At 43.9% G+C, this 23,198-nt stretch overlaps 1 pseudogene; it reads right to left on the reverse strand.

Moving 5' to 3' along the window:
* Window positions 1-10,245: 10,245 nt before the first annotated feature.
* Window positions 10,246-16,671, reverse strand: LOC119333520 (annotated as a pseudogene).
* Window positions 16,672-23,198: the final 6,527 nt, after the last annotated feature.

Raw genomic sequence — 23,198 nt, forward strand, 5'->3', positions numbered from 1 at the left:
TCTCGGGGCACAAATTTTTGACGATGATCTAAGCATACATCAATCTTCCTCTTCATATCATTTCGCCTTGAACAACAAGCTTGATTTCGAGTTTGTGTCATACCCATGGTTCCAATAACCTTTCGCTTCATCATTCCTTTGACTTGATGTCGTCGTCGATCGATTACACCTTCATGAAATCTCTCGAGAATTGTGTCATGATCATCATCAACATTCTGGGTTCTTCTGAGATATCTATCGAATTCTCGATGAGAAATACCATCCTTTCCCCTCGATGATTTGTGTTATCATTGGCCACTTTATTGCCTTCCATTCAACACAAACTTGTTCATGTTTTGTGTATACCTTGAGATCCTTGCTATCCAGCATTTTTTCTCCTTTACCTTTGAGTATTACCATCTTTTATCTCAAGAATGTCGTGAGAATTTCCCCACGTCTTAAGAATTCTTGATATAGGTGATACTTCTTACCGTATCCGTTCCTTCCTTGGTCCCCGTGTCGTTTCTAACGGGAAAACCGACAATTGAACTATGATGTGCAACTTCAAAACTTTTAGCAACCCTATTGCTTTGAAGTGAATGGTCGATTGATTCATTTTAATTCTTTTGTTCATTAAGTCGTCGTTCTAACATTTATCATGCAACCCCTCCCATATTTTGGGTGCACCTGTCAACCAATGTTTAATTGTGTATGTTTTTCTCGAGCATACCACATTATATCATTTGATCTGACAAATGTTATCTCCTTGTTCACATAAGTGTGGAAATCCATCTTTTAAAAATCTCAATGAATTGTTGTTGAGTTCATCAACCACTCCTCGTCTTTTCCTTGGTTAAATGATGAACTCTTGTTTCAGAACTTGCTTCCATAGTTCAATTCCCGTGAATCTTACAATGTCATCTCGACAATTTGTGTTGCACCTTTATTCTCAGGCATCCTGAGTCTGAGTTATCATGACACCAATTAGATCTGAATCTCGGTCAGATATGATGGTTGGAACATATTTCCAAGAGTTATAACATTGGTCTTTATGTGAACCGGTAAGGTGATGTCGTGCCTAGCACACCTGGCCCGAGGCCCTATTGTTACAGATTCCTTTTCAGCAAGGTTATCCATTCTTCCAGGAGGAAATTGTAAGACTTATTCTACAAGTTATTCCTGATGAATCCTTTGTGTTTCCAAAGTCTTATCTTCACCTGATGACCATGTCAATGCTATCTCGAAGCATGTCTATGGTACTCCGATTTTCAACAAGAACATTTGAAGCCCAATGCTAAATGTTTCCTGCTCAATTATCCAAACACGCTGTCACGAAATTTCACTCCCCTTACCTAAAGAGTTTTCTACATTATATCCTATCATGGCTATCATGCTCTGCTTGTCCTTGGGAAGGATATACCCCTGAAATATGTGTTTTAACACATTTTCCTTTCCATTGTTCTGTTTAATCTGATAATCATATTTTCCTTTCCATTATCTTGTTTGACCTTTCTCGTGGTTTATATGATCTAAGAAGTAATGATCTGCTGCTTATGTAAACACCCTGGTGTACAACCTTGTCAGTAAGACCGTGTTACTATTGTTGATGACATTTTGGTAACCACCGATGGACGAGAACTTTGCCTATTGGTCCGCCTCGTTTCAACGAGTAGGAAAAATGGTTCTCTTTGTCCCTCACCCTAGGTACCAACATTGTTGCCAACAAAATTGGCAGGTTATCCTCTGACATACCTTGCTATCTTGACCGTGCAAAATGTTAGCGCCTTCCTTCTTTTAACCCACATGGTGGGCCCATAACCCACAGTTCCACAGGATCGAAACCTGACTCTCCTGTACACCCTCCTGTTTCTAAAGATATTCCTCGCGTGTGGCCTCATATGTAATTCACGAGCCACCTTCTGAGATATCATCAATTCTAGTATCAGACACAAAACTTATTCCTATTGCTCTGGACCCCTTGTACACTTTGTTTCAGGCATCGAACGATTACCTACCCGCTTGAAACTTCTGATGGTACCTTCTTACTTTGCTCTCGATATTTTCTTAAGTTTCAGTTCGAGAGTTACTTTCCACCACCTTCCCCGAGTTAGTTACCAGATAGTCAACCTTGCAGAGGTCCGTTCTCCCGGAATATACCCACCCTTTAATCTTTCGTAAGTACGATGGAATTCCTGAAGAAAGGATGCTGACTTCATCATGATGACCTGGAGCAGAGAAATAAAGACATCAACATAATGGATCGACCTCTTCGAGAAGTGCAACCAACACCGAGAAGACCCGTTAGAATTTCGTAACCAAATCACTTCCCCCTTACTCCCGCTCCTAAATCTCAGGACGAGATTTCTTATAGTGGAGGAGAATTGTGACACCCGGATAATTAAGCTATAGTAAACTCCTGCTAATGACTACCAAGTCATCAGAATTATTTTGCTAATCATCATTTTGTTCCAAATCAAACTCAAGTTCAAATTCAAATTTGCTAGTCAAATTATTTTCTTCAAAAATTTGAAGAAAAAAAATGTTCGTTGGGTTGCAAATATTCAATAGCTATTTATCATGTAGAAACCGACATCATTTAACTCACCATTTAATCCCTAGGGAAATATGAAGTGGTCCAACAACATCTTAATTGGCTTATTCAATTTCAGAAAAATGCTTGAACAATTCCTTTGGCTTTGCAACTTTTTATGAAACACTACAATGTTGTGCCTGATTTATGTGTTAAGCTTAACATTAAAGTAAATTAATTTGGTCACTCAAATTAATACGAAGCAGTAGCTAACTTAGATACATAAAAGAAAAATAGAAATATGGCCTAACTAACTGTTGTGCCACCGGGCCTTTGATGACCACAATACTTTTGGCCCAGCCCAACTTACTTTTCCTCCACCTCCCGTTACAGGAGACAGAGGACGTGTGTGTCACGCATCCATGGCGCCTTGGCCATGGATGGCCTCCATGCAGCCCCCTTTGGACCTACAAATAAGCCCCTTGAAAACCCTAGCTCGTGCCCATACGATTCCCTCCCATTCCCCATTGCACCCCCTCCTCCTCGGCTCGAAAACGAGCTTAGAGCTCGTGCGGTGACCGCGCTCATCGTCGTCATTATCGCGGCCACCGCCGTCCCCGCGCCAAGTTAGTGTGTCCATCGGCTTCCTCGTCGTCTTCCACGTCGTCTACAAGGTCTAGATCGAGCCAGGGCATCACCAAACGACGGGATCGAGATCGTCTTCTTCCTTCTACTGTCGTCAATTTCCGCCTCGATTCACCGCCTCCTGCAGCTACTAAACTCCCACCGGCCTTTATTGCGCCTCGCGGTGAGCTCCGCCACCGAATCCCCCTATTCCCCTCTCGATTTAGTCATCATAGTTGTCTGATTATTGCCGTAGGCCGCCGTCCATAGCTATCGGTCTCCGGCCAATGGCCACGGCCACCGCGACCGTCGAGCCCCGCGTCGCCATTCCCCCTCGCGCCCTTGCTGCACGCTCGCACGCGGCCTCACCGATGCCATCCTCGCTCGTCGCTGCTGCTCCCGCGCGCTCGGCTTGCGCGCATGCTCGCGCCGCCCGCTCCCCCGCTGCCTCCCACTGCTGCTGCTCTACCTGGCTGCCGCCTACCACCTCCGGCCTCCCCTGCCACGCCCCACCAGCGCGGGCGCTGCCCGCGGTCGCCCGAGCCCGGCCCTGCCTGCTTCGGACCATGGCCGCCGGTCCTCCTCGGCGAGGCCGTGCGTGCTGCCCAGCCACTGGAGGGCTGTGACCCCCCCCCTTGCCAAGTGGGGCCGGCCCTTTAAAAAAACTAAATAAAAGAAATATTAGTGAAATAGTTAATTAGTTTAGTTAATTAGTTATTTAGGATAATTAGTCTAACTACCCTATGATAGTGGCCCCGTTCACTTAAATACCCTGTTAAAATAAAGGACAAGTCATTGTGTCAATGACATGTAGGCCCCGCTGACCCTTTTGACCAGTCAATGTTGACTGGTCAACTGCTGAGTGTGCATGCTGACTGGACCCCCTGGCCCACTGTCATACACTCTGTCTATTTTAGCACTAGGTTACAAAACCTTATTCTGCTTATTGTTCGGATTAAACAATTTCAGAAATTCTAGAAAATCATTAAAACTTTTTAAAAAATCATATAAATTAATCCGTAACTCGGATGAAAATACTTTGTACATGAAAGTTGCTCAGAACAACGAGGCGGATCTGAATACACAGCCCGTTCGTCTTCCACACATCCCTAGCATAGCGAACACACAACTTTCCCCCTCTGGTTCATCTGTCCAAAAACGCGAAACACCGGGGGATACTTTCCCGGATGTTTCCCCCCATCGCCGGTATCGCCTACTACTGCATTAGGTCACCCCTAGCACCGCGTATTGCCATGTTATGCTTTGTGTTGCTTTGATTGCTTTGTTATTTATTATGTTCCCCCTCCGTTACTTCTTTGCGGTAGACCCCGAGACCGTGGTTGAACCAGTGATCAACTACTTCACCTTCGAGGGTCCGTTTCTGTGTGCAGAGCTTCCAGGCAAGCCCCCCCTTGATCACCAGATATCGCCCATTCTTCTCTCTACTGCTTGCATTAGAGTAGTGTAGCATGTTACTGCTTTCCGTTAATCCTATTCTGTTGCATAGCCTGTTATTGTTGCTACAGTTGTTGTGTAGCGACCAGACCTCAAACAGTCTGATCTCTGTGCATCAGTGTCATCCCTCGATCGGTAATGCTGACACGCACAGTACATGAGGATTTATAACAGAGTAGCAATCACACACTTATTACAACAAATGTCTCAAAAGAGAACATAAAACAATAAATATGGCTTAAGGCCATCTAAATCGATAACAGCGGAAGGCTTGGAAGATAACGTGAGTCCATCAACTACAACGACATCACTGAGTGAAAGACAACGACCTATGGCTCCTTACTCGTCGTCTGAAAAGTCTGCAACATGATACGTTGCAGCCCGAAACGGGTCAGCACATTGAATATGCTGGCAAAGTATCACAAGAGAAATATGAACAGAATAATTGCTATCACTACATGCATATATGGCTAGTGGAGGCTGTATGGTTAACATGTTTTGCGAAAAGCCAATTTTTCCCTGCAAAAAAGGAATAAATTTTATTTAACTATCATGGTAGTTGTTAAACATTGAGAAGGTTCCTCCAACTCAATCCCATTTAAACATCATCATTAACCCAATCAATTTAAATTAAGAGTGATGAGATCCACATGATAATTGAAGAACTAGGTACTCAAGATGTCCATAACCGGGGACACGGCTAACCATGATTAGTTTATACACTCTGCAGAGGTTTGCGCACTTTTCCCCACAAGACTGGAATGCATCCATGGTCGGAGATTTGAGACATAGTCTTTCTGAAGCATTAACTCTCTACTCTGGGTAGACTATACCACCTACAACCCACTACATCTGCTAGTCTACCTCTTCAAGAGCTTCACGCAACTTACTCAACTATGCTAGAGCCCATAATAGCTTGTGGCTGCACACGGAAGTTTCTAGCACGAATAATCTTATGATCCCTTTGAGCCTGGGTGGCGGGCCGTAGGATGATCACACGGGTCCTCCGGGATATCCTAGGACAACACTGGGTTCTCCAGGTGTCCACAAGCAATCCACCCAGATGTGTATTTAAGTTGCCACCTTAAGTTGAACCATTAGTTAACAAACTCACATATGTCATGAATACTCTCAAACTCAATCCACGTCTATGAGGATAGCATAGCAATATAAGCAACGTAGAAGTAACTCCCAATGTAGAAGTAACTCACAGGTGCATAGGTACTACCTCAACTACTTCCCAAAACCCACAATTTAATCAGATCCTAAGCATGCAAGTGTTTAAGGATTGATCTAATGCAATAAAACTAGGTAGTAAAGAGGTATGATCAAAGTGTTACTTGCCTTGCTGATGATCCGCAAAACCTAGAGACTCGTAGTAGCACGCTTCGCACTCCGGGTACTCTATCGCAAACAAACAAGCATACAATAAGCACTCAACTAGAAGCACGGGTAAAACTCAAATAAGAAGATCTAACTAGAAAGTGCAACTTAAGAACTCTGGTTTGCAAAAAGAATCAAATTGAACGAAGCAACAAAACTCAAGCTGCGAAAGAAACAAGATCCAATTACTAATCTGAACTAAAGTCAAATTTTACTATTTCAAAATCTTGTTCAAGTTGGTTAAACAGAAAGAGGGCTTCGAGACGAAGATCTAGGTGCTTGAATCTCTTGATTCTGACTAACGAGCGAAAAGATAAACAAAAACGAAAATCAGATCAGAAATTGCGATCGAAAATAATCGTGAAAAAACCCGAGAAAAAGAAAAACTGACGAACAGGCTAACGAACGAATGTTTGCTATCTGTGAGTAACGGGCGAAAACCGTTTGTTAAAACGAACGTACGGACGAACGTCCACTATTTAACCAAACCGAAAAAACCCAATCTAAACCGATTTAAAAAACCGAAACTAGGGTTTATAAAAAAACGATCGGTTTCTAATGAAAAACCGGCAATGGCTACCTCGGGTCCGGCGGGGTCCGGTGACTCCGGCGGCGGCACGACTTGTGGCGGGGCGGCGAGGCGAGGCGGCGCGGCGGCGGCGGGGCGGCGAGGCGAGGCGGCGCGGCTCTGTTACGGTTTCGGCGAGGCGGCGCTGGTGGGCTGCGGGGCTCGGGTGCACGGGCTTTAAAGCCCCAGGCCGGGAGAGTCCTAGTCGGGTACGACCCGGCTAGGTCGGTTAACCCTTTTTAAAAAAATCTAACACGCAGAAAAACGAAGAAAAAGAATACTAAACGGACTCCAAAAATCCCGAAATAAATTTTCCCCATCCTCTAAAAAACTATCGGGCAAGGTGAACACTTATTTGGGCCTCTAATGCACATTTTTCCTAATTCAGATAAAATAGCAATAAAAACTCCAAATAAAATCTTATTTTATTTTAATATTAAGTCTCCAATATTTCTTTATTTTGGGGAAGTCATTTTATCCCCTCTCTTTTATTTTTCATAAAAGAAATATTCGAAGAGAAAATAATTAAAATCAAACGATCCTCTTTTCAAGATTTGAGATAACTCAAATATGAAAATAACAAAATCCCCAACTCTCTTCGTGGGTCCTTGAGTTGCGTAGGATTTCTAGGATCAAACCAAAATGCAATAAAATATGATATGCAATGATGATCTAATGCATAACATTCCAAATTGGAAATTTGGGATGTTACATGTTGATACCTTACCTGCATTCCTAAATGCTTAGTATAGGATGCTAGTTTATCATCAGTGGCCCTACATTCTTGTCCGTCTGCCGTGCTATACTATCGGGCCGTGATCACTAAGGAGGTGATCACAGGTATATACCTATATACATATACATGATACATCTGATGACTAAAGACGGGTCGGCTCGTAGAGTACCCGCGAGTGATTCACAGATTGGGGGCTAAAAGGACCTTTGTCCCGACGGCCCTCTGGGTGGATCTTTGTGGCGGAGAGACAGGGTAGGTTGAGACCACACAGGAGAGAGGTGGGCCTGGCCCTGGTCGGTGTTTGCATTTATTTCAAGATAACACGCTTAACGAGATCTTGGTATTTGATCTGAGTCTGGCCACTGGCCTATACACACTAACCAACTACGCGGGAACATTTATGGGCACTCGATGTCGTGGTATCAGCCGAAGCCTTCATGACGCCAGCGACTGAGCGGCGTGCGCCGGGTTGGACCGCGTAACGCAACTTCCTTTGTAATGGAGGTTGCTAGGTCTGCTCACCGGCCGCGTACACAATGTGCAGGTGTGCAATGGACAATGGGCCGAGACCCATGCGCGCTTAGGATTTAGACCGGCGTGTTGACCTCTCTGTTGTGCCTAGGTGGGGCTGCGACGTGTTGATCTTCCGAGGCTGGGCATGACCTAGGAAAGTGTGTCCGGCCAAAGGGGGTCGAGCGTGTTGGGAAATGTAGTGCACCCCTGCAGGGAAGTTTATCTATACAAATAGTCGTGTCCCTCGGTAAAAGGACGATCCGGAGTTGTACCTTGACCTTATGACAACTAGAAACAGATGCTTAATAAAATACACCCTTCCAAGTGCCAGATACAACCCGGCGATCGCTCTCTCACAGGGCGACGAGGGGAGGATCACCAGGTAGGATTATGCTATGCAATGATACTTGGTTAACTTACCATCTACTCTCTCCTTCTGCTTCAAGATGGAGGCTGCCAGAAGCGTAGTCTTTGATATGACTAGCTATTCCCCTCTTATTCCGGCATTCTGCAGTTTAGTCCACATATACTACCCCTTTCATTGATACGAATGCATATGTAGTGTAGCTCCTTGCTTGCGAGTACTTTGGATGATTACTTACGGTTGCTTTGCTCCCCCTTTTTCCCCTTTCTATACCCGATTGTTGCGACCAGACGTTGGAGCCCAGAAGCCAGAGGATCCCGAGGATGATTCTATGTGCAGTTTGACTTCGAGTAGTTAGGAGGTCCCAAGCAGGAGGCCTTGCCTTTCCGATCGTTGCTACTTTTGTGCTAGCCTTCTTAAGGCAAACTTGTTTAACTTATGTCTGTACTTAGATATTATTACTTCCGCTGACTCTTGTCCATTCGAGCTTATGTATTCGAGCCCTCGAGGCCCCTTGCTTGTAATATAAAGCTTGTATTATTATTTTTTGTCTAGAGTTGTGTTGTGATATCTTCCATTGAGTCCTTGATCTTGATCGTACACATTTGCGTGTATAATTAGTGTATGGTCAAATCGAGGGCGTCACAATGGGTCTCACACACACACACATGCACGCGTGCACGCACAAACACACACACAAGTGGGACCCGTTGAATTATTTCTTCGCTCGTGACAACTTTTAATTAGGTTCCATTGTACTCTAACTTTTTTATTTAAGTTATAAATTGAGCACAATGACTTCAAAAGGTTGTACACGGGCCTTGTTTGGGCCTTTTCAGGCGTCGTTGAATGTGGGTTGAGTAACTATGTAAAGTTGTACTGTACTACTACCCATGCCTTTTTCAATGAACATCACTAATGCAACTGGGACGACAATTGTACACAAGATCCTAAAATAAGCACTGCCTAGCCTATGTTTCTTTTAATAAAATGCACAACTCAGTTCATTTTTTATATAATAAGATTACAAAGCCCAACTTAAGTTTTTTTAAATAATATTCCTATCTCAATATTATTTTTTATAAGAAATGCTCAGTCCAGGCCATCATTGTTTTTTCACCCATCCCGGAAAATGAGTCCATTTCTAGTAAAATCAAATGGATTGTAAATTATAAGAAATAATAAATGGGCTGCATGTACACAATATTATTTTTTCACCCAGCCCAGTAAATAGGTGTACTCAAATAAATAATCAAATGCACTGTAAATTATCATAAATAGTAAATCATCTATTATTATTTTTATGTAGCCCAGGAAATAGATTATTTTTTGAGTCAAAGCCCAGGAAATAGATGTATTGGCCAACAATATGAAATGGGCTATAAAACCTAAATAAATGGGTTGCATTCCACCACAGCTTTCGAAGCTGACTTTGTTGGCCCACTAGGACGAAACCTGCACAAGGTGTTGTCCATTTAGTGAACAAAATGATTTAATGATCTAAAACAAAACGTCAATAAATTATTATGACATCTGTATTTGTTGGATTGACACACAACGGTGATCCCGGTTCTTCAATCTCTGATCTAGTTGTTCTTGCTCCAACCACCCAAACCATCGCTGGCTGGAGCGCCTGCATCTGCCTCCCGTGGCCGGCTGTGCTACCGCGCAGTCCTCGCCGCCCCACCCTACTCCCAACGGTGTCCAGGTCATATCTGTACTCACCCACACCTTTTGTTATTCTCTGATGGCGGCAGCCTCACCCCGTAGCCGAACCAGTCCATCGTACTCCCCTCTGCCAAGGACTCCAGTGCCCCTTGTACCACATGTAACGACCCGAACCTGCTAAGATTCGATGTCTCTGTGCTCACTGTGCTAGTCTCTGGATCGACTCACTAGCACACACAGTACATGTGAATATCAAATAACAAGTGCATCATTTACTATAATGTATGATCCATAATTCATAAGTATTACAAACTGAGTAGCACATAGCTACCTTTATTCAATAATAACAGCGAAAAATGTAGCATAATAGATGATTAGTCCCATCAATGCCTATTGGCGAAAATGTTGAGTGAAGACTCGTGGCCCTACTGTCTCTCACTGATCACCTGAATATCCTGCAACATGATAAGTTGCAGCCAAAAAAGGTCAATACATTGAATGTATTGGCAAATCACACAATATGATATAGAGAACCTACATCCACAAAGCAATGTATGACAAACAAAACACACAAGTTAGTTTGGAGAAGAATTTCTTCACCTACCTCCACTAACTGAACTCAGAACCTCCTCTAATTTATTCGCCCAATATAACCCGCAAGATTATAAGAAAACATGACAAGAACTTCAGAAGTATCTCAAGTGTGCTCTGTCAGTGGCGCATTCTCTAAGAACAATAGAGTGCTCTGCCAAGGACACATTCACCTGATTTAAGTTCTAAAAACTATACCTTGCCTCAAGTGCGCTCTGCCAATGGCGCATTCTCTAGGGACAATAGAGCGCTCTGCCAGTGACGCATTCACCTGGTTAATAATCCTGAGCCTACGTGATATGGGGTTGCCCAATCTTCACGGAGGATCTGCTCTATGTTGCGAATCAACGCCACCTGGACGGTACGAAGGAAACCCTCGATCCCAACCAACAACGCTGTCGGGTAAAGGATAACTAGTGCAACCTGACGAGACTGAAGCTAACTATTGCAAATGCAACAACCAGCGACAAGTATTCACCCAACCACACTCTTAGTTCCAATTCACGCAACCACGCACGAAGTTGGAAGCACGAACTGGTCGCCGCCTCAACGGCTGCTGTTGTAAAATCACAAAGTGAGTTTACCCTCTCACAAGGCAAGATTACAAGAGCTAAGGAGGAAGTGAACTCTCAAACAATATTCTGGTTGCACTTAGCTAACCTATCCTGAAATCAAATTGCCAAAGAGTTGTGGCTGAAGTGGGGGAAGGGGTATTTATACTAGGAACAACCCTCCTAGTTTAGGTGTGAAACCAGGCCAAAAGAGGGGTTCAAATTCGTGCTAACGAGCTGGTCAAGGGAGCAAACTCATGGAGCCTCGTGCAGCAATTAATGCCCTGGACAGCTTGCATTGGAACTCTCATATTCTTTGACTCGGGACTCCAAATGATGCACCGTTTGATTTTCTTGAAAGTAGACTTCATATGCTCTCCATTTTGTACCCCCACACATGCTGGATGCTCATATATTTGCGTTTCATGATTCAGCAAGTTCTGGGACGAATTCTGGAACTGCACATGCAACAATAGAGTGTTGAGATGGCTTGATATTCTTCCTTGCGGTGTAACTAGTCGTCCTTGTCACCAAAACAAGGCTTTCTTCAAAGTTGAAACTAGTTCTCTTCAAACTTGTTGTACGGGCTCCAAAACTTGTTTCTTCATGTGTTGAATGTTGTTGGTTGTCCTTAACATTGTACCTAAGTAAAATCAGCACATGAGATTTAGGCAGTATAAAGTTCTCATGGTCATTTGAATTATGATAAGCTAGGAGCACGTTCACCTCTTGTTCTATTTGTTTGGCACGGCTCCTTGTCATGGGACCCAAATAGATCTTCTTTGTAGAAGCTTCACTTGATGGCTGAGATTTATCATCAGGAGAAGATGATAAACGAGGTGAACCTGGGATGTCCTCATCATCCTCCCCCTCTTCAAAAGGAGTCGTCCTCGACTCTTGACCCTCTTGATCGAAGCATGGAGACAAATCAGCAAAGTTGAATGTTGGACTCACAGCATAGTCTTCAGGAAGCTCGATCTTATAAGCATTGTCATTGATCTTGGCCAAGACTTTGAATGGTCCATCTCCACGAGGCATTAGCTCAGATTTGCACTTCTCTGGGAACCGATCTTTGCGCAAATGTATCCAAACCAGATCTCCGGGCTCAAAAGTCACCTTCTTGCGATTTTTGTTTGCCTTAGCAGCATAGTACTTGGACTTCCTTTCTATCTCTTCTCTGGTCTTCTCATGAATCTTCTTCACATATGCAGCATGCTTTGAAGCCTCCATGTTACATCTCTCTTGCAATGGAAGTGGCAGCAAGTCAATTGGTGCAAGTGGTTTGAATCCATATACCACCTCAAACGGGCACATGTTTGTGGTAGAGTGAACTGCCCGATTGTAAGCAAACTCCACATGTGGCAAACACTCTTCCCACTCCTTCAAATTCTTCTTGATCATTGTATGCAACAATGCTGAGAGTGTGCGGTTCACTGCCTCTGTTTGCCCATCAGTTTGGGGGTGACACGTTGTTGAAGACGGTAGCTTGGTTCCTAATTTTGCCCATAATGTTTTCCAAAATTAGCTCATGAACTTCACATCTCGATCTAAAACAATAGTTCTTGGCATTCCATGCAAGCGAACAACTTCCCTGAAAAACAATTCAACAACATGTGAAGCATCGTCGTTCTTGTGGCACGGAATGAAGTGTGCCATTTTTGAGAACCTATCAACCACAACAAAAACTGAATCCCTCCCCCTCTTAGTCCTAGGCAGTCCTAAAACAAAATCCATGCTAATATCTTCCCAAGGAGCATTTGGAACAGGTAGGGGAGTATATAAACCATGGGGGTTCAGTTTAGACTTAGCTTTGTGGCATATGATGCATCGCTGCACAAATCTCTCAACGTCCTTCCTCATCTTTGGCCAGTAAAAGTGATCGGCCAACAGCTCATAAGTCTTCTCACGACCAAAGTGTCCCATTAATCCTCCTGCATGTGATTCCTGCAACAACAAAGGCCTAACCGACGAATCTGGAACACACAACTTGTTAGCCCTAAAAAGGAACCCATCATGCACATGGTATTTATCCCAACATTTCCCATCTTTACATTTTGCATATGGTTCTGAAAATATATGATCAGTGCAATATAGTTCTTTTAAGCTCTCAAGTCCTAGTACCTTCACTTCTAATTGTGTCAAAAGAACATGCCTACGGGACAAAGCATCAGCAACCATGTTTTCCTTTCCTTTCTTATACTTCACAATTTATGGGAAAGTTTCAATGAATTCTACCCATTTAGCATGCCTACAATTCAGTTTAGCTTGGCCTTTCAAATGTTTCAAGGCCTCATGATCAGAATGTACAATAAACTCTTTAGGCCATAAGTAGTGTTGCCAAGTTTCAAGCACTCTAACCAAGGCATACAACTCTTTATCATAAACGGAATAATTCAGTTGTACACCACTCAGCTTCTCTCTAAAATATGCTATTGGTTTTCGTTCTTGCATTAACACACCTCCAATACCTATTCCACTAGCATCACATTCTATCTCAAAAGTTTTAGTGAAATCAGTAGAATCAGCAAAGGTGCTTCAGTTAATTGTTTCTTAAGATCAAGAAATGCTTCTTCTTGTGGTGCACCCCATTTAAAGGGAATTCCTTTCTTTGTCAATTCATTCAAAGGTGCAACAGTTGTACTAAAATCTTTCACAAACCTCCTGTAGAAACCAGCAAGGCCATGAAACTTCTCACCTGGCTTACATTCATTGGAGTTGGCCAATTCTTGATTGCTTCCACCTTAGATTCATCCACTTTAATTCCCTGTCTTGAAATGACATAGCCAAGAGAAACAACCTTGTTTGTGCAAAAGGAGCACTTCTCAACGTTAGCATATAGTTTTTCTGTCCTTAGCACATTCAGCACTTGTTTAAGATGTTCAATATGTTCCTCAATGGATCTGCTATAGATTAGGATGTCATCAAAGTACACAATAACAAATTTTCCAATGTAAGCTCTCAAAACATGGTTCATCAATCTCATGAATGTACTTAGTGCATTAGTTAATCGAAAAGGCATGACTAACCACTCATACAACCCAAATTTTGTTTTGAAAGAAGTTTTCCATTCATCTCCTTCTTTCATCCTAATCTGATGGTATCCACTCCTCAAATCAATTTTAGAGAAAACAGTAGAGCCACTCAATTCATCAAGCATATCATCTAACCTAGGAATAGGATTACGATACCTAATAGTTATAATATTGATAGGCCTACAATCCATTACCAATCGCCATGTGTCATCTTTCTTAGGCACCAAAATCACAGGTACAACACAAGGACTTAAGCTTTCACGCACATAACCTTTATCTAAAAGTTCTTGTACCTGCCTTTGTATCTTCTTTGTTTCTTCAGGATTGGTGCGGTAGGGAGGTCGATTCGGAAGTGATGCTCCTGGAATGAGGTCAATCTGATGTTCTATGCCACGCAAGGGAGGTAGACCAGCGGGTACTTCCTCCGGAAAAACATCCTCGAATTCCTGCAAGACATCACAAACAGCACTAGGGAGACATGTTAAGTCATTAGCTGAAAGCAAAGCATCTTTGTACACAAGTACAACGACCACTTGATTTAGGTTGAGCCTCACATCTCTCAGTTCTGATTTGGTGGCTAACATTACTAAGTTCTCTCCCTCTCTTTTATTCTTCTCTCTCAGATTTGGCTTGTGGCGCTCACTCACCGATTTGTGGATCTCTCTCTCACTCTTTTTCTCTCCCTCTTTCTTACTCACTATTTTTACTTCAGAAACTTTCTGCAAGTGCTCAGCCATGATTTGTTGGGGTGTCATGGGTCTAAGAACCAAGTCTTTTCCTCTCCACTTGATGTGTATTGATTGGTTCTGCCACAATGTTGAGCTGAATGATCATATTGCCACGGTCTACCCAATAGCAAGTGACACACCTTCATTGGCACCACATCACACTCAACGGTGTCATTATAATCTCCAATCTTGAATTGCACCTGTACCATGTGTGTGATCTTAATCTCTCCACATTCACTCAACCATTGTATATGATATGGATGAGGGTGTTGTAGCAGCTTTAACCCAAGCTTATCACACATTTCTTTGCTTGCAAGATTGTGACAACTCCCACCATCAACAATTACCTTGCATACCTTGTCTTGCACTTTGGATCTTGTTTGAAACAGATTGTGTCGTTGTCCATTCTCAGCTTCTTTGATCTGCACACTCAAAACTTTAGTGACAACAAGAGAGGCACCTTGCTCATAATCACAATAGGTTTGCTCATCACCATCTTCAGTTTCTTCTTCAGGTTCACTACAAGACTCATATTCTCCATTCTCGGTGATTAGCATGGTACGCTTGTTGGGACAATCCTTCTTCATGTGGCCACGTCCCTTACATGTAAAGCACTCTATCTCACTAGTTTTCCCCGTGGAGCCAATGGAGGATGAACTAGGAGCTGCAAATTTGCTCTTCTGCTTCGAATTTGATGCATCGTTTCTGCTCGTGGCTGCACGTGCATGGGGCTGATTTGCACCACCAGAACTAGTCATAATACCTCGACCAACATTGAATTGAGGTACAAACTTACTCCCACTTGATGTAGCTCGAGCTATGAAGGATGTAGTTCTATTTTGCTTCGAGTCTTCTTGCAATTGACGTTCAGCCTTAGAAGCAAGATGTACCAGCTCTACCACATTACGATATGGCTGCAAATCAACCACTCGTTTAACATTAGGATTCAGCCCATAGAGGAACCTTGCCATGGACTTCTCCTCATCTTCATGTATGTGGGCTCTTATCATTTCCTTCTCCATCTCCTTATGATACTCCTCAACTGATAACTTTCCTTGCCTCAAATTCTGGAGCTTATCAAAGATGTCACGTCTATAATGCCTTGGGACAAATCTTGCCCTCATCTCTCTTTTCATTTCTGTCCATGTAGCAACAGCAGGGTCTCCTTCTTCTTCTCGCTGAATCTGAACTTGCTCCCACCAAATTAGAGCATAGTCTTCAAACTCAAGTGAGGCCATTGCTAATTTCTTCTCTTCTGAGTAGTTGTGCATGCGGAAAATCTTGTCAACCTTCAATTCCCATGTGAGATAACTTTCTGGATCAGATCCACCATCAAACTTGGGCATGGTAAATTTTAGCTTTCCAAACCTCTCCTCCTGCCGTCCACGACCATAGTTTCTACGATGATGAAATCTGTCATTCTGGTGCATGCCATCTTCATCTTCATCAAACTCATCTCCATTACCTTCATGGTGCAGATTTGCTCTTCGGTGGCCTCCTCTAAGACCACGACCAACAGGAGCTTCATGATGACCACGTCCATTGCCATGATCATTTCCACGTCCGGGACCGAGAGGTCTCATGGCATGGGGAGCAGGAGCACGGTTTCTTCTAGCTTGTGCATTGGAGGCAGCACCTTCCCCATCAGTTACATTTTGTTCTTCACCATGGACACTTGCATCTTCTCGGTTCTGACGAAGCTCTCGTACAATATCAGCAACAATACCAGTCCTCATGGCTGCCATGTTCTGAGTGAGTTGCTCATCAACATTACCCATAAGTTGCTGCAAATCTCTCGACAACTTGCCTTGCTTCTCTTCAATTGGGTCAAGGCTGTTTCTGAACTCTCGGTGTAGATGATATCGTAATGCATTGAAGTGAAACCGTGTGACGGGCTGATTGAGATGCCCATTTCCTTCAACATCATACTCGTTTTCTTCGCCTGCCATGGTTAGTTCTCCAAAATCCCTATAGTACTAGAAGCATATATGTGGATAACAACTCAAACTCACCTCACTTACCAACCGAAGCTCATGTAACTTCCAAGTGAGAGCAGAATCATGCTCAACCGTGGTGTCGGTGGTTGGTATACAGAGTGATAATCAAGCGAATACAAGTCTAGGGTTGCACATGCGGGGCTGTTTGGTGGAGTTTGGGTGGGGTATATATGTAGCAAAAGATGCACTAATCTGCAATCTAGATATTGTTGAACCAAGTAATCATCCACACAAGATTCTAGTGCATTTAGTTGCTGAATGAGATATACGTGAGGTAAATGCAACTCTCGCCAAGGAATCAGATTTGCTACAAGCAAGGACTGAAGACTTTGCACACTTGACACGTTTCAGCTCACAACACAAACAGGGATTTCTCAAGATACAAGTGAAGAACAGTCCCAAGTTTTCTCTCTTTTGCTTCTTGCACACACTTTCTTTCTTTGGGAAGATATCTTTTTTTTGCCTCTTTTCTTCTTTTTTTTGCTCTTTTTTTGACAAACTTTCAACAAGGGACTTGGATCTAAACACACACTTTGGGGGAATCACGAAAATCACAATAGATGAAGTCAACCAACAAGAACATGCAGCTAAAACTTTGGCAGCAAACACACATGAACTGATCTGATTTAACTGGGTGGAAAACACGATGGGAATCAGATCTAACAAGGATGAATGGAGAGCACACAGTGTGGGCTTTTCAAAATGCACAAAAACACTCAAAACGGACTCCGGATGACAAAGATATGCATGATTTGGTGGAGGATGCAGATCTGAAATCTGTGCACGAAAATGAACACAAACACACAAGATTGGATGGGGGAAACTCAACAACTAAAAACAAAGATCTAGTGGACAAGAACTTGATAAAACTCATCAAATAACAAATTAAAGGCTGCAAAGGGCTAGGTAAAGGGATTTTTTTGTGGGGCTATTTTTTGGACTTTTAGGATGAACAAGAACACGAACTAAACTAGGGATACAAGATCCTACCGTGTCAACCGAAGCTCTAATACCAAGATGATACGGGGTTGCCCAATCTTCACGGAGGATCTGCTCTATGTTGCGAATCAACGCCACCTGAAGGGTACGAAGGAAACCCTCGATCCCAACCAACAATGCTGTCGGGTAAAGGATAAGTAGTGCAACCTGACGAGACCGAAGCTAACTATTGCAAATGCAACAACCAGCGACAAGTATTCGCCCAACCACACTCTTAGTTCCAATCCACGCAACCACGCACGAAGTTGGAAGCACGAACTGGTCGCCGCCTCAACGGCTGCTGTTGTAAAATCACAAAGTGAGTTTACCCTCTCACAAGGCAAGATTACAAGAGCTAAGGAGGAAGTGAACTCTCAAACAATATTCTGGTTGCACTTAGCTAACCTATGCTGAAATCAAATTGCCAAAGAGTTGTGGCTGAAGTGGGGGAAGGGGTATTTATACTAGGAACAACCCTCCTAGTTTAGGTGTGAAACCAGGCCAAAAGAGGGGTTCAAATTCGTGCTAACCAGTTGGTCAAGGGAGCAAACTCATGGAGCCTCGCGCAACAATTAATGCCCTGGACGGCTTGCATTGGAACTCTCCTATTCTTTGACTCAGGACTCCAAATGATGCACCGTTTGATTTTCCTGAAAGTAGACTTCATATGCTCTCCATTTTGTACTGCCACACATGCTGGATGCTCATATATTTGCGTTGCATGATTCAGCAAGTTCTGGGATGAATTCTGGAACTGCACATGCAACAATAGAGTGTTGAGATGGCTTGATATTCTTCCTTGCGGTGTAACTAGTTGTCCTTGTCACCAAAACAAGGCTTTCTTCAGAGTTGAAACTAGTTCTCTTCAAACTTGTTGTATGGGCTCCAAAACTTGTTTCTTCATGTGTTGAATGTTGTTGGTTGTCCTTAACATTGTACCTAAGTAAAATCAGCACACGAGATTTAGGCAGTATAAAGTTCTCATGGTCATTTGAATTATGATAAGCTAGGAGCGCGTTCACCTCTTGTGCTATTTGTTTGGCACGGCTCCTTGTCATGGGACCCAAATAGATCTTCTTTGTAGAAGCTTCACTTGATGGCTGAGATTTATCATTAGGAGAAGATGATAAACGAGGTGAACCTAGGATGTCCTCATCACTACGACTATAAATACTCATCACTTTCATGGATCACTCGACACATGCCCACGTCTACCATAGCAAGTTGATCACACCATTACATAACACAATCAATACCAAAACATGATAACACGGGATACACATATCAGGCTAGCATTAAAACCACACATGCATAACAGAATATAGGATGAGCAAAATCAAAAGTGCAAACTTGCCTGGAACTCTGTTGAAGTAATCTAACGATTAATTCCGATCCGCTTCACACTCCGGATAATCTATAGGATTAACGAAGGCACCGATAAATAAGCCATTACTCACATAACAATCACAATAAGGTCAACAGCAAGGAATTCAATAAAACTTAAATAACAGAACCTATCAGTAGGTATATCTTATCTACATGCTATTAGGGTCACAATGCAAAAAGAATCAACTAATTTCGATCAACGGTTTGAAAGATATTGCCTCCGAAAGGTTAAATTCAAATTCTATCAAATTCAAATTTAATGGTTTCAAAAATTATATTGGATAGGTGTGTTGGATAAAGGTAATCATGATGAAGGATTTGGCGTTGGTTTCATCAAATTTGGACAAACGATGCAAAAGTTATGAAGGTTTGAAAAACATGAACAAATCTGCCCTTTTCTAATTAAAACAAAATACCTGAGACGTGGCGCACTGTGATAGGCTGATGGGTGTTTGCTGTGGCGGCTAACTGGTGGACGGCCACTAAATAGTGCATACCGGTTCGAATAAAACAACAACCGATCCGGGCGGTTAAAACAAGATCGGGAGGTCGGGAGATGTGCTCACCGGAGGACCCACGCTGGGGTGTCGCCGGGGTTGGAGAAGAAGGGCGAGGCGGCTCGGACCTCGACGACGGCGACGGTTACAGGAAAACTCCGGCGAAGGAGGACCGACCAGAGAAGGCGGCGTACGACGGCAGTGAGTTTGGCGGCGTCCACGGCGACGGGGCGAGCTCTGCTGGGGGCAGTGCTCGAACTATGGCGCGGCGGCGTCCAAGAACTCCGGCGGAACTCTAACCTCGTTCTAGGGCATATCTGAGTAAACGGAAAAGTCAGGAGGGTGTGGAACATTGGTGTAAAGGGAACGGCGCCGAGGGTGGGGATCTTAATCTCCTAGTGGCGACGAAATCGGCCGCAACAGAGCTTCTGGACGGCGAACTCTGACGAGATCGGGACAGGGCGAAACGGCCACGGGAGATCTCAAATTGGCAAAAATCGGACGAGGAGGGCTTGGGAAGAATATATATATAGGGTCGGGCGTGGGAAAAAGGGCAGGAACAGATCAAATCGATCGAAGATTTGGATCGGGAGATGAACTCGTGTGCGTGCAGGAAACTGGACGAGAGGAGAGAGGTGACAGGTGGGTCCGCCCCGTCAGCGGCTGAGAGGTGAGAGAGAGAAAAAAAATGAAAGACAGAGGGGTGGGCTCTGCTGCACCGAAATGGGCTGCCAGCTGCTGCTGCTGTTGCGCTATCTTGCGCGCACGGGCGAAGAGAAGGTTTTGGGCCGCCACAGTGCGGTCCAAATGAACAGTAATATCTGGCAAAAACTTTTACACAATAAATGTTTTGACTAAAGATAAAATACCATATGAATTCCTAGAAATACCAGAACAGACTGTAAAATATTACTACTAATATAGAATACTGTGAACACTTTTAAAACACATATGCACCTTTGAAAAAATTATATTTTATGCAATGCAAGCACATAAAGAGCATTATAACAACTCTAAAATAACTTTTAGCTTCCACAATGCCAAAATAATTTATGTAAACTCCAGAATATATTCTTAGCATTTTCCAAATATAATTAACAGGGGAGAAGTCATATTATCTCCACTCCAAATATTTTGCCTTGAGTTGGAAAACACTTCGAATAAACAGAAAATTCAAATATGCATAGAAATCATGATGACAAAGAATGATCCTATTAGCATTCCTAATTTGAAAATTTTGGGATGTTACACCACGACTCTAGATCGTTCTGGTCTTAGGCCTCGCTGTCGTCCACCGCCGTGGTCCGCTCGACGATGTGTGGTCAACAACGAGAGCCAACGTGGAGTACGTCAAGAGTCTGACAGTGGGGAGCCACCAGCAACATCTTCGCATGCAAGCTAGTGCCTCCTTATTATGCAGGAATAAATGATTCCTCCCCCTGACAGGTTGGACCCACCAACTGCAATCTTCGCACGCAAGGATGTTCCTTCTTATTTTGCGAAAAATGTCCCCCCCCCCCCGAATGACAGCTAGGACCCACGAGCTACATCTTCGCACGGAAGGAAGTGCCTTTTTATTACGTGCAAGAAAAATGATTCCCTCCTTGCTAGCTCGGACCCACCTGATCCAGAGGCTGACTTCTGGGCCTACTAAGTTGACACGTCCGCAGGGCTTTGTTATTTTGTTATCCTACTGCAGGATGCTGCTAACGCGACACTACGATCAGAGACCCTTTGACGAAATTATGTGCGATGCATTAATCAGAAATGGGGATGTTTAAAACGTCAAAAAGGTGCAAAACATTTGCGATGGCGGAGCCATCAAACACGATTCACATTTTAGTTGCGTGTGCAATTCAGGGCACACGGTTAACCCGTTCGAACTGTTTGCGATGAGGCAGAACAATAAAAACGGGCAGCCATATCAATTTGTGTGCGATATATGACATACAGTTTGCTCCGATGAACTGTTTGCTATTAGGGAGTGCAACAGAAATGGTTAGTCGGATCAAGGTGTCTATGATATAGGGCATACGGTTCACTCGGACGAACTATTTTCCATTAGCGAACACAACGGAAACGGTTCAACTTAACAAGATGTGTGTGATACGTGGCAAATAGCCGTCTCGGATGAACTATTTGGATGAGAAATTACAACACGGAGGGTTAATACAGTTAGTTCGTGTGCGATTTTGTGTGTACAATTTTTTTGAAAAATGCAAACTAGTTGCTTGCGGTGGCTAAGAGTATCGCACACGATGCGTCTGTGAGTACTCGTGTGCGATGATTAGTAAGTTACACATATGTTGCCTTATGTTAACACTTGTGTGATAAATAACACGTGGCACCGGATACGATATTCGGGTTGTGTGTGTGCTCCACTTAGTCTTTCCGCGCTCCAGCGAATGCTTCCCGCGCTCCACATGGGTGAATTTTAAAATCCATGCCTCTTCCCTCATCGGTTTCCCGCCACAAGCTAATGGCTTGCTGCATATAACCCAGGCGGCAATGCACCACCGCGACACTCTACGCAGATCTAGTCCTCACCCATCTACCATTAGTTATTCCAAGCATGCCAGGCAACGACGAAAGCTTCGACGTCGATGCCTACCTGTGTTATATCTTCGGCGAGGAGAACGAGCCGGAGAAGGTCGGGGAGCAACAACTTCATCATCAGGTGCAGGCACCATGGCCCATCGGCAACGATATCAGCGTGATAGTCCTTGGGAGCACAATCGACATATTACAGAAGAGGTGTGATGAGTAGTTTGCCATCCATCGTGCAAAAGATCCAGAGCTGCTCGGCGGCATGATCGACGACCCACCCGAAGAGCCACCGTCACTAATGCTCATTGAGAGCCTGATGCCACACAAGGAATGGGCAGAGGGCCTATGTGATTCAGTCAAGACACAGGCAGCCTGCGGCTTCATCATTGCCCGCGGCGGCCATGTCAACCTCGATCTCGATGATGTGGTGGACAGGCTCGAGCGCATCCTTGGCGGAGTTGACGTCCCAGACGAAGTAGAACATCGCCAACGTGTTATCTTGAGGATGCAGGTGATGGACGGAATTTGCTACCAGGCCAGAGACATGGAAATGGAGCAGTTCGCGGAGTTGTCATGCGTGCAATTGCACGCTATCAAGCTCTTCTGGAAGAGGCCTAACAGCCCCAAGAGCCTCCCAGCGCCAGCAGCTCCGTAGGCAGAGGCGGGTCGGGACACTTGGAGTGAACAGCCGCAAGGGTGCTATGCTGATCATGGAGCCCGAGAAGACCATCGTCGGAAGGCCACCAGCTCAGCCTTTTCAGTTATATTTTATTATAATTGTATGCATATGTAGGTCGTGAGTGTTCTGGGCCTTGCCGCATGTGGAATTTTAAATTATCCTTTATATGTAAGACAATTATTAAGAATTATTAACCGTTGACATTGTAAATTTGCCTCAACGGCGAGCAGAGCGCGCGCAGGGATGCTAGAGCGGAGCACGCTGCGACCGCCTCAATGGCGAGGAAAACGCGCGGACGGACGTGAGCAGAGTGCACCGCGGCTGCCTCAACAGCAAGCAACCACGTGGTCAACCTTCTACCATTAATAAATTTGGACCTTGTTTCTCGTCAC

Source organism: Triticum dicoccoides, chromosome 7A (genome assembly GCF_002162155.2).
Source record: "Triticum dicoccoides isolate Atlit2015 ecotype Zavitan chromosome 7A, WEW_v2.0, whole genome shotgun sequence".
NCBI classification, from domain to species: domain Eukaryota; kingdom Viridiplantae; phylum Streptophyta; class Magnoliopsida; order Poales; family Poaceae; genus Triticum; species Triticum dicoccoides.